The sequence below is a fragment of the Crocodylus porosus genome, unplaced genomic scaffold (genome assembly GCF_001723895.1).
Source record: "Crocodylus porosus isolate Cpor-Errol unplaced genomic scaffold, CroPor_comp1, whole genome shotgun sequence".
In the NCBI taxonomy this organism is placed as follows: domain Eukaryota; kingdom Metazoa; phylum Chordata; order Crocodylia; family Crocodylidae; genus Crocodylus; species Crocodylus porosus.
The window spans coordinates 40,087,053-40,100,205 of record NW_017728948.1 but is presented as its reverse complement, the minus strand read 5'-3'; the positions used below and the strand labels follow the sequence as shown (position 1 = coordinate 40,100,205).

Below are 13,153 nucleotides of genomic sequence, written 5' to 3'. Positions count from 1 at the left end.
CCCCCTCCCTCAGGACTGCAGCCAGTTCAAGTTACCTAAAGAGACCGGCCAGGGTGTGGTCCCCTCCATGCTGACCCACCCTAATCAAATGGTTGCTGCTCAGAGATTTTAGTCACAGTGTCACAGGGCAGAGATTTTGGGGAGAAACAAGGTGGCTTTCTGCCACATATTGTGCTTAGCAATCTTGTAGGAAATGTGTGCACTCATGGACACATCCTCATATATGCCACAATCTCCTTACATTATCATAATTCAAATTAAATATATATAGTGACATTTTACAGTAGCAGAACTGAACAATTACTAGCTGTGTAGCGAGTTCCAGCAATATACCATTAACTAACAATGGAGGTAGAAAGAGAAAACACAATTAAAAACACAAAAATAATCACACCAAAAAAACCCTATTAGAATTTCAAATTAGAGTATAAATATGTAAAAATTAAATTAAAACATGTTTGAAAACAAGCAATATCAAGAACATATTTTGTCAAGCAAAGAGGATTCCACTTTGAGACTGCAAATTTGTCTGATAAAGGTAACTGAATAGCTGAACCATACTTTGCCTGTGGACAGATGTAACACTAACCCACTTTAAAGATGGGAAAGGTTTGCTACTTGGGAGCACACAGTAACCAAGCAGACCTAATAGTTGAATGTCTAGTTGTGTACCACCATTGTGAAGTTAAACTGCTATAACTTAAGTCTGAATAAAATGGGTTTTAAGTTAAAGCAACTTGACTTCCATTTAGAAAGCAGCAGACAGGATAGACAAAAGTGTCAGAAATTTGTTAGAAATGCATACATTTTCAAAGTTCCATGTTGTATTTCAGTTAAAAGACTTGTTTTAGTTGAACCTTCAGTTACAAAGTTCAATGCAAAACTAACTAGGTAAAAGTCTACAGATGTAGGTTATGCAGGAAAGCTGATCGTAACAGTGCCATCTAGTCTTAAAAACTTATTAATATATGGATGCCAATACTCTAGTACAGGGGTTGGCAACCCTTGGCACGCGTGCCGAGCGTGGCACACCGCGGCCAGCTATTGAGTCCAGGCTGCTCTGAGCAGGGCTTACAGCATCCCAGCTGCCTGCTGGGAGCAGCCAGGGATCCTGGCTAGCAGCATCTCATCAGAGCCGGGGCCGACTGCAGCCAGGAGGCACCAAACAGCTATGCCGGACTCTGTGCTGGGCGCGGGGGAGAGAGTGGGGCTGTGCTGCTTCAGGCCCTGCCCCCACCACCCGCTCCGAGGTGCGCCTGCATGCACCAGTGCGGAGCTGGTGCCGGAGCCCAGTGCAGCTGTTTGGAGCCTCCCAAATGCAGCTGCCCTGGCTCTGGTGAGCTGCTGCCAGCCGGGATCCCGGGCTGCTCCCAGAAGGCAGCTGGGATGCTGCAAGCCCTGCTCAGAGCAGCCTGGGCTCCAGCAGCTACCCTAGAGAGCAGAGATTTTGGGAGGGGGCAAGGGGCAGCAGGGCATCCTGCCATGTACCCCTTGCCCTCATTTTGTTTTTCTGTGATGCCATCACTCTGGCACCTTCTGAGGTAGGCATTATGGTGTTTCTTGGCACTCTGGACAAAAAATGTTGCCTACCCCTGCTCTAGTACTTCCCTTTAAGTAATCCAATACAAAAAGTTCTATTTTTTTCTACATATGCACGCCAGACAGCTAGTAGTTGTCTGATAGTATTTTAATATTCAAAACATTCTCAGGAATTTAATAGTTGTCCTTAAACAGAGAGATGAACACTATTTTGTACCGTCTGTTTTAATTTTGTTGTGTTTTGTTTAAATTTTATTTAAACTAGCACATGTGGAAGCTTATTGTATGATTTTACTAAACATAAATATATATACACACACACACACACATACTGTATATCATGTACATTATATGTTGTATAAATTATATTATGTCTAATGTATCAATTATATAATATATCATTCTTTTTATTTTTTTGTTTTAGTGAAAGCTGTAATTATACTACTATAACTATTTGGGGGTTAAAATTAAAATACAAATAAGCATTTAACACCCTACTCCATTTAGTTTCCAAATCACTGTTACTGTAATTCACAATTTAGTCAGCTACAGTTTATTGGGCACTTTGATACTAATTTTATTGAACTTTCCTGCAGCTATATTCAATGCAGATCTGTGACCCACCCTCTGATTATACCCTTGGTGTAATTATGTAAGCTTGTATTTACCATGTGAGGAAATTACAAAGTACATATAAAAGGTATTTCTGAAATATCAAGGGCTTAGTCACACTAGATGATAGATGTGTTCCTACAATTTTATGACAAAATATGAGCACAATAGAATGTGTCCATGATACCTATTAGTAAAATGAGTATCATGGTTTAAAGACATCTGGTTGGAGAACAGACCTGGCAATATTATTGACACGAGTATTAATACCAATAGAATATCCATATTTGCAATTATATTGGACAGTTTCCTCCCTTTAACTTTTCATATACTCAGCCTCAGTCCTGAAACACTGTTATAAATTCACCCATACAGAACAAGTTACAGAATCATAGCCTTACAATGTTGCATCTTTGGAGCTCAGAATATGTTTTATCCTGTGTTTGTACACCTGGCATAATGGACCTTGTCTTATACTGTAACACAAAGGTCATAAAGCCACCAAAATCAGGCTTGATTTGGGGGGGTTATAGTGTCTCATGCTTAGTTATTTGGATTAGATTGTAATTAGAATGATTGATATAGTATTCAGTCTCTATATATAGCTATACTCAGCATTATCATGTTTACATTTGTTTCAATCATGGCATTTTGTGAATGTGATTTTGTATTTTGATAATATGACTAGTAAGAGCTAAAGGGACAACGGCTAATTTAGGTGTCAGGAAGGCCCAGGTTTACAGGAAGGAAGTTAAATCTCTGACGGTGTGTCTAAATGAAGTGCTAACTGTGCAGTAGCCTAATAACTCTGTGTAGTAGTGTGTCACAGGACAAACAGTGCTAATACACTACTGCACAATATTATTATTGCTACTGCACAGTAGCATCACTAAAAAGTCATTTGCTGGTGCTACTGTGCAGTAACTTTGGTTACTGACCATTTATTTAGTACTTGATTATACAAGTACTAAATTAAATGTTCAGTACCCCCTGCACAGTAATGAATGTGTAGATACACCCTGAGAGTATGCAGTCAGCCACAGAGATAACAAAACTTTCAATGTTTATTGGGTAGAGGCAGCAATCCCAACCAATTGTAGTTTACCTTTCAAAGAAAAAAAAATAAACCTTTATCGGGGTATCTATTCTCAGGAGACAAACAGCTGGAAGGCATCTCATAAGAGAGTGATATTTTTTACATCTGGAATAAAATAAGAGATAGTCTATATTCATCTTAAATAATTGATAGCTAAACAAATTTTCAATGTTTATTGGGTAGAGGCAGCAATCCCAACCAATTGTAGTTTACCTTTCAAAGAAAAAAAAATAAACCTTTATCGGGGTATCTATTCTCAGGAGACAAACAGCTGGAAGGCATCTCATAAGAGACTGATATTTTTTACATCTGGAATAAAATAAGAGATAGTCTATATTCATCTTAAATAATTGATAGCTAAACAAATTGGATTGATGGTCTCTCAGTCTGAAAGAATGTAAATATATCTGTATGTCTTAAGGTCTTGTTAAAAATTAATTTTAGGCAGCTCCTGGAACTCTTAGTCCCTGAACTGTCCACACATTAAAACTAATTTTAAGCAGTCTTTAGGAGGCTTAAATATATGCCATTCCAATCTAGATTTATCACTGATCCATGTTACACAGCTCATGTTACACGAACTTGTAGCCATACTAGGCTACATATTAGTTTAAACATCCCATCCACCCTCTCCCTCTGCTGTCTTGGATCTGGCCCATTTTCTATCCTCACCCTCTCCAGCACCTCAGAACCCACTCCCTGGCCCTTATGCACCCTCCCCTCCCTCACTTGTGTGATTGGTCATATTGTCTGTTCCAGGGAAGCAGACAAAGAAAGATTAACCTGCCTGCCTGGGCACTTCCACCACCACTTCTGGTCTTTGGGTTGGTCTCAACTTAGAGAAAAGCACCAGCCCAACAGCAGTAGCAGGGGTTGAGGAGGCAGGTTAACCTGTCACTTGTGGCTGCCTATACTGTCTGTCTTGGGAGAGCAGCAAGTATGTGTGTGCGTGGGGGGGAGGGGGGGTTGACAGGCAGGAGGGGACCATTGGGCCCAGAGGGGAACCAGGGGAGAACTGGGAAGTAAGGGGTCAGGGGGGAAACTGAGGGGGCAAAATCTTACCTTTCGGTCCTACAGGTTCCTCTTGGCCTGGACATTTGACTGTTCCAAGCTCAAGGTAACACTAAGCATAGCTCAGGCAGTTCAAAGTGTAATGTATAACAAGGCCCTTTGATGTAATTGTAAATCAGGGGTATCACTTGGCATGACTGAGGAATGCAAATCTAGGGAAGGAACTTTTCTTCAATAATATGCATATTATCCAAGGACTCAGTAGAAAAATGAAGGTAAGTTTATGTCTTCATTAGGGGGATAGGTCTAGAAAGTCATAGTCTTAGAGAGTGATCTACACACTCACCTTACATAAATTGTGTGTGGTGATGTGTGAAGTCCAAAACCAGCCACGGAGCTCGTCTCCCACTGCCTCTGGGCAAAACACCCACCTCTCTCTCCTGCAACACCTTGCGGTTAAGTAATTAGCTGTTCATTAGGTGGTAAGCTGCCCTTCGGGGCCTTGATGTCTAGGGCCAAAAGCGCATGCTCCTACCACATTTTAATATGTCCCATGCCTCTCAGATGTTTCTAACAGCTGTGCTCTGCTCCAGCCTGAGGCCAGTGTTAGGCACAGTGTTAGGCCTCTCACATTCTGCCCTATTATGGGCTTCACTTATACCGCCTCCCCGTCACAGAGGCCCCCCTCACTCCACCGGCTCTCACCTGGTCTCTTTCACACTGCCCTTCCTAGGCCCCACTCATACTGCCCTTCTTTTCCCTGGGGCCACACTCACCCTGCCTATTCCAGGGGTCCTTAGGCTTGATTCCTTTCACTCCCTAGCCAGCAAGCGCACAGATTTTTGGGCATCTCCTGTTACCCTCATCTGAATGAGTACTATGCAGAACACTGGTCCAACTCAGCCTCTGGTCTGTCGCTGGGTCACTCACGCAGCTGCTCTCAGTCAAGAGGCTCCTGATTCTCTCTTTTGTTTCCCTGTGGCTCCTCCTCTGCCACACCTCCCAATCGGCCTCTGGGCCACCTGTGGCCCGAGGAGCCTGAAGCTTACCTGGACTTAACTCAGCCCCCATGCTAGCAGGACCTACCCTCAAGCCCCCCTGCTCATAGGGACCCAACTCACACCCCTTACTTGCAGGGCCTTATCTCATGCCTCCATGTTCACAGTGCTTAACAATTACCATTCTCTACTCTCCCTTCCCTCCAGGGCCTCACAATGGCCACTCTCTTGCAAGCCTTCAGGTGCCCTTCTGCATCTCTGCTTCCAGTGAGGCACATACTCTGCCCCCTATTCTGGGACCTGGGGTCAAACACCCCCATAGGCTTCAGCACCACTTGTTGGTATGCCTGGCCCACAATTCTCCATCTCTGGGATCTTGCACCTACACAGGCTCAGATGGCTGCAGCCAAGCCTGGCCCTACTACCTATTCCCTGGGTTCTTGCACCTCACATGGGCTCCTGTGGCTGCAGCCGTGCCTGTCCCCACTACCAGCTCTTTGGGATCTTGCACCCCACAGAGCTCAGGTGCATGAGCCCTCTACTGCCTCTGGTGTTAAATAACCCACCCAAAAGTGGGGGCTGGGGTTAAGGCACTCCCCCCCCCGCCTTTCACCAGGGCAGTATCTAGCCTGGCATTTCCTGGGGGCTCCCACACTAGGAACACTGCTAAAATCCCCACTTCCCTGGCAGGGTGCAGTTTCAAGTCATGCCCAGGACCGGGAGCGTCCAAGACATTGCCATAAGCTCCTGACCTTACCCTCTAGTTATTGCAGTCTCAGCAGCTCCACCAGGCAATGTTCCTTCCACAGTGTCAGACAGCAAACTGTTGCTTCCAGCTCTCCTGGCCTGGATCTAAAATGGTCACTCATCAAAAATGGGGCATCACCTGCTGCCAGTTCTTAAAGTGACAGATATCAAATGTACTATGCCACCCACCTTCCCCCTTAAAGTAGTTTCTGGGGGAGATTTTTCCCTGCTACTCTACAAGCAAGCTCCTACACATCTTGTAACAGCCCCAGAGTGATGCTCCACCACATGGGATAAATACCATTGCAATCTGCGAAGCTGCTTTTAGGAAAGCTCTGTGAGGAGGGAGTGGGGCAGTTCTGTGGGCAGAGAGAAGTGCTGTGTTTTAGTACTTAATGAAAGCTGAGATCCTTCTTTAGTGTCTATGGTAATGGTCTTATATTCTAATACTGCAACTTACAGTTGCAATTTTGTGCGATTTTTCTTGTCTATGTCATACATCTCACATATAATTTCTGCTGTTTTATTTACTTTACTGATTGGTGGTGGTGATTTTCAGAGCAATTTTCAACTTCAGGCTTATCTCTTTTGCAGAAGAACACATCTGGAATTTTCTATAAAGCAAAGGTAATGAACCATTAGATATCAAAACTTCTGTTGTAACTGCAAGTTTTGGATTGTGGCAAGCATTACTAAGATGTGTGAGGTAAGAAGTTGTTTCAGAGCAGATCACAGTGGACAGACAGTGACAAAAACAGTAGAGAAAGATTTTCAGTTGAAGGATACCCCAATGGGAAACAACTGCAATTCTAGATATTAAATATAAACTAATATGGTTGTCATAGAATCAAAGAAGTAGGGTCAGAAGGGACCTTATAGATCTTCAAGTCTGACCCTCTGCCAGGGCAAGAGAAAAAACACTGGGCTCAAATGATCCCAGCTGGTAGGCATCAAGCCTCCTCTTAAAGACCCCCAGGGTAGGAGCCAGCACCACTTCCCTTGGAAGCTGGTTCCAGATCCTAGCCGCCCTGACTGTGAAGTAGTTTTTACGGATGTCTAATCTAAACCTACTCTCCAACAACTTGTGGTTGTTATTCCTTGTTATGTCAGGGGGCGCTAGGGGAAACAAGGTCTCTCCCAACCCCTTCTGGTCCCCCCTAGTGAGTTTATAGACAGTCACCAGGTCCCCCCTCAGCCTTCTCTTGTGAAGGCTGAACAGGTTCAGGTCCCGCAGTCTCTCATTGTAGGGTCTATGCAGCACCCTACACTTGTCAGTGTTGAAGCATATCCTGTTTTTGCTAGCCCACTCCTGCAACATATCCAAGTCTTGCTGCAGTCTTTCCCTCCCTACTAGTGTGCTCACCTCACCCCAAATTTTGGTATCATAAGCGAATTTAAACAGAATGCGCTTCAACACTGAACACAGAATTTAAACAGCGAATTTCATCATGATCCATGTGATGAAAGGTGTAATTTGTGTCACTCAAGGGCATTACAACTGCATCATTTTGGGGGGTTTTAGATGATTTTGCATTGCTGCAAACTAAACTACATGTGGATGTAATTTATTTTGCAATGATACATTCCAGCTACCAGCTTGCCCCTCGGTGACAGCAAGCAAGCTCTGTAGAAAATCAGATCAAGTCCCTCTGCTTCTGCCTTCAGCAGGTGCCTGAGAGGGGACATGTTCTTTTTATTTTATTTTTATTTTTTTTGGTGGAGCCTGCGGACTTTCCTGTGGCCTGTGACTGAGCTGCTGGTGGGCCAAGTGGCCTATGAGCTGTAGGGGTCCCTGGTCCTTCCCCCTGTTGCACCACCTGGGGCCACCCGGGTGGGCTGCTAGTGGACTGGTTGCTACCCCAGCTTGGAGAAAGCTCCTAGCTTGTTCCAGCTTTTCCCTGAAACTACCTGCAGGTGGCGTGCCAACTACTGCTCCCTGGTTGGGCTCTTGGAATGGTTAGATCAGGCTGGGTGCTGCCTCTGTGCTGACTCATTAGCAGCCCACCCAGGCAGCCCTAGGGGGCACCAATGCTGCAGAGGCAAGGACTAGGGGCTCCTGCTGCTCAGAGGCCACTTGGCCCACCATCAGCTTGCCCTCTGGCCATGGGCAGGCTCCAGTTCTGACCAAAAATTAAAAAAAGGATCAGGCCTCTTGACATAATATTTCAGAAAAATTTAAAAGGTGAGTTTCAATTAAAAACCCACCCTTTCAATGTAGGGGGCATAAAGCCCTGAGAAGTAAACCTCTGTCACATGTACAAGTGCCCAATGATAGCTCATGTGGCTCAATATACCTGTTCTACCCCATGCTGTTCAGTAAATTACTCTTTTTAAAGAGCATTCTTTCCAATTTTGTTTCATTGGCAGTTTTACTTTACTTTTTCCTTTCAATATTTTGATTATCATTATTTAGAACTTGAAGAACTAAGTTCAAGACCAAGGTGTTCAGCAAATTATCATCTGACTGCAGATTTTGAGGGGTGAGATAAAAACTGTTGTCAGATTATTTAGGAATGGTCAACAGATCACCAAGTTTGACATTTAATGTTGGGAGTTGTTTCATTCTCTGTTCTGTCTAGTGAGTCAAATGATGGACAATCTAAATCACTTCTTCCCAGGTACACATATCAAAGAAGATAAAATTGTTTTGTCTTCAAAAAGTATACTGTGCAATGGTTAACATTTTGCCTATAAGTTGCTTCAGGGAGTGCTTGTCGCTCACACCCAGGAAACTCAAAGTAGTTGAGTCATCTGGGTTTTATCTCAGCAGAAAACTAAATTCAGCAAAAATAGAAATTGCATATGAGGCTATTTCCCCTGAAATAGCTCTTAATTTAAAACTCTGATCTTTTTTGAGATTTACAGTTCATATTGAACTTTACAACTACTCTGTGTCAGGTGTAGTTTCTTAATGGACTCTCCCATTTACCAGCCAAAGGAAACCTCTTTTTAAAAGAGATGGAGAGCAAAATTGCTCTGAGTTGCCCTGCAGCCAAGACCTTTGATTTCAAGTTCTGAGTTCATCAGCAAGCACCTGACTCAGACAGAGTAGCATGAAATCAGATATGCTCCATTCTTTTGAATCAGAAAGCTTGAATGTTGTATATTTTGTACTTTAACAAGAATGTCATATTCTCCTCTAATTATATTAATGCAGACTCAGTTGATGATAAAATAAATGTAAGTTATTACCAGAAATGTAATCTATTGTATATATTAATGAAAGTGGAAAACAAAACCAGAAATATATGTATATTTTCCTCCTAAAATCCACTGTCATTTACGGTTAAGTTTTCCTTCTCCGTCTGACACTTTCCTCCAAGCATTTATAGCATAGTAGTTACTGAGCATACCACATAGTTACAGTTAGATTGGTTTCAGCAAGGGACCTACATTATCAGGTCAATGCCTATCACTTATACGGTAATTTGTTTTCACTCTTGATTTCCTCTTTTCCCAAGTTCCTTCTGCCATTTACTTCTGCTCATTTCCCCTGACATACTTCTGCTGCTGATTGAGCAACATGTATGCAACAAAAGTACCATAATGGGGTCAGGTTCAGAGGGAGAGGAAGAGAGGGATCAATCTCTTTAGAAAGTGAATATCCATTATACCAAGGTTTGTTTTAAAAAAAAAAAACAACATAAAACTTTAGTTACTGAATTAGCAAAGTATTTAAGATTCTCTTTCAGGCAAAAAACAGTTATTTGAATTAGAATATACTTGGTCTAAATCCTGTTAGTCCACTGGAAAAAAAAACAGTTTATAAAATTTATATTTTATACCATTACTAGAAAAGTCTTTTTTGCATAATTTAAAAATAAATAATTATTTAAAAAATAGAGAAAGATCACAGCAAAGATATAAAATGTGTATTGAAATAATACCAAACCAAAGTTTCATTACATTATTTGTTGGAGAAGTTATTCATTTCCTACACCATTTCACGTTAGAATCTTCTCCGAGAAAGGCAGATTAATCTCACACTGAAGTCAGTAGGGTTTGCAAAGATATATCTTACTACAGACTTTTACCATATAAAGACCAAGAAATGATGGATGGTATACTGTCAAGGTCACTGATGGCTAGAAAATGTTATTTAGAGGTTTCCTGCTGGGAATTGGCTAGTAGGTAAAGTAGATATGCATTAGGATAATCATCCAGGGCAGCAGCAAGGGTTAGTCATAGATTCATTAGTGTTAGGGACTGAAAGGGACTTTACAAGATCATTGGGTCCAGCCCCCCCTGCACTTGGGCAGGAAAGACTGATGGGGCCAGATGACCCCAGCAAGGTGAGCATAAAGAAACTTTTTGAAAATCACTAGGGGGGTGACTGTACCACCTCTGTGGGGAGTCTGTTCCAGACCCTCAGCACTCAAGTTATAAAGAATTTTTTCCTTAAGTCCAATCTGAAGCAACCTTCAGTCAATTTGTGCCCATTTTTTCTTTCTTCCCCTGGGGTGCCTTGGTGAACAGATGCTCCCCCAGGTACCACCAAGTCTCCTCTGAGGGAACAGATGCAACCAAGTCCCCTCTGAGTCTTCTCTTCTCCAGGCTGAACAGTCCCACTATCTTTCAGCCCCTCCTCATTAATTGATTTTTAAAAAGCCTGTTTGTGACCATTTCTTCAAGGCCCACCATGTCTGACACAAGCAAACAGCAAGCAGACACACAGGCCTGAAAATTAAAGACATGTACTACACTGTTCCATAACATGAGATAAGGTGGCACTGGGTTACAGTTCCCAACTGCAGGGCTCTTGGGATTTCCAGTTTTGGGGGAACAGAGCAAATTAGAAGCCCAGATTTGGATGTGTGCATGTGATAGGTTTGTGAAACCAAGGAATATGCTGACAGGACAGAATGTGGACAGTATGATGACCACAGAGAGACCAATCAGCAATAGCCAAAAATGAAGAGTCATCAGGAGGGGATAAGAATACAAAAGAAGGGATTTCAAAGCAGCAAAGGGTCCCTGAGAGCAGAACCCAAGGCCACCATGGACAGAGGGCACACCACCAGCCCATCTCACCCACCCCACTGGTTGGGGGTAGGGGGACGCTGAGCCTCCAATCTCCAGGCTACTGATATCTGACATTCAAGAAAGAACCTCAGAGTAAAGCTCTGATACTGGCCAAACATACCTTGACTCTGTGAAGCTCTGGGACTGTTAGACATAGAACTGTTTGCATTATTTTTATCTGCTATCACTGTGTATCAATAAAATCCACATATTATTGAATGGAGAGGTTGTGGTCCATCTGAGGGTTTGGGTCCACCCAAGGCAAGATAACTGGGCCACCCAGAGCCAACATTCATGACGTAAGTGGCAGTTTAGACAGTTATCTGCTGAAGGACAGAATGCTGTAGAGAGTGATTTTTTTCAGTGCCTGGAACTTGTTGGAGCTCCATCTATACAGTTGTGTAGATGTATATATCTATACAGGAACTCTTTGGAGCTCCATCTACATGTCTGCCACAAGTGTTGACCCTCAGAGACCAAAAGGACAGGAGAATAAAATACAAAATGGTTCATTACAAAAGAAGGATACAGTTCTTGATAATGACTTTGAACCATACCTTTCTGGACAGTCCAATCAGAATTGTGTCAATGACCGATCTCTATATGTCCAAATACTATCTACCATCTACTGAGTTTCCCTATTCTCTCAGTGAAGCACTATGATCTACTGGAGGAGGTTCTCATGTTCCATACTTCACAACCTATTAACAACTCAGTAATGAAGATCATCATTGATACAGTGCACCTCCAAGGAACTTAAATGGAATTCAAAAGAATCTATGAAGTTGTCACTCTGCATGGCTATGCAACTGGAGGATGCTAGCTCCAATATCCTCTATCTAATATCTTCCATTTACCCAAACCAAGAGTACCAAGAACATGAAACTTCACATGGAAATTTATATAATGATAATTATTTTCTCTATCTGTATATACAATTAAATTTTTGAAAAGTTTAGGGTAAATCAGAACTAATCTAAATATGCATGACTATTGTAATCTGTTGAGATGTTAAATTTTATTTCTAATCTAAATTTGGCATACAAATTTCAAGGTATGTGGTACATATGTATTCAAGGACCAGATTAGGATATTGATCAGTATACCAGGGCTCTTACAATTCCTGTATATAAGACAGAATTTTCTACAGACCTACAGAGCCTGAATATAACACCTTTTCTAATCAAGTGATGCTCATCCAGTTGCCTACAGGCTGTATCTGGCCTGAGGTTCTGCATCATGTAAGTCACAGGCCTCCCTATGGGTCTAGAAATTTGAGATCGGGGGGTCAGTGGCAGTGTTCATTGTCATATAAGAGTCTGGGGCCATGACAGGTAATGCTGAAATCGCTCCTCTGCTGCTAAATTTCTGCACATCGGGAGCCCCACAAGCTGGATCACATAACCCCACACATTAGTGCACTGGTTCACACTGGCCAGAATTGATTGGGCTGACATGCATTGGATCTGATTCATGGATCGGGGCTGGTACAAAGGATTAATTCATGCCTGGATCCAGCTCTAGTCATTCGGCCCACAGTGCCAGCTAGGCTGATTTTAGGCTGGATAATTTCACTGTTTTCTGGTGATCATCTTACTTCAACTCTACCTTACTAGGAAATACTTTTACTTCTGGTTACCTTGCTGATTCATAAAATTGTTGTAGCAACGGTTGCGGCAGATCCTGGCAAAATGTTCAATTTCAGCTCACTTCGGCTCTATCATATTGTTTCATTGCTTTGGAACCAAGAATGTCCATAGCTGCCAACAAATATCCTTTTGACTTCCTTTAAGTTTTAGAAAACTACAGTAGTGCTTTCAATTTTAACTCTACCTTGACATTGCTCCATATTAGAAGTATCATGTCTAATTCCGACTTGGATGCTGTCCAAGTACAGACAGTTTTAAAAGGTACCTGATAGATAATATTTTCCTTGCCTACGTAGTACAGTTTCTACCAAAACAAACATGGATGCATGTGCACACACCCACAAAACCACACAGGCACACACATACATACATAGGCATAGACACAAAATGCTTCTGATCATTACATATTAACTTATAGCATATAAGTTATTAAATAGCTTTTATTGTTATTACATTGAAATGTACTTACATAAGTTAAA

General features: G+C 42.3%; 1 long non-coding RNA gene across 1 annotated transcript in view; it reads left to right on the top strand.

Annotated features, from left to right (window-relative positions):
• Window positions 1-1,459: 1,459 nt before the first annotated feature.
• Window positions 1,460-13,153, top strand: part of LOC109321935 — a 17,735-nt gene continuing 6,041 nt past the window's right edge. Inside the window, exons 1-2 of the long non-coding RNA XR_002104232.1 lie at window positions 1,460-1,600; window positions 4,179-4,184. This is a non-coding gene — a long non-coding RNA (uncharacterized LOC109321935). The remainder of the gene's footprint in view (window positions 1,601-4,178; window positions 4,185-13,153) is intronic.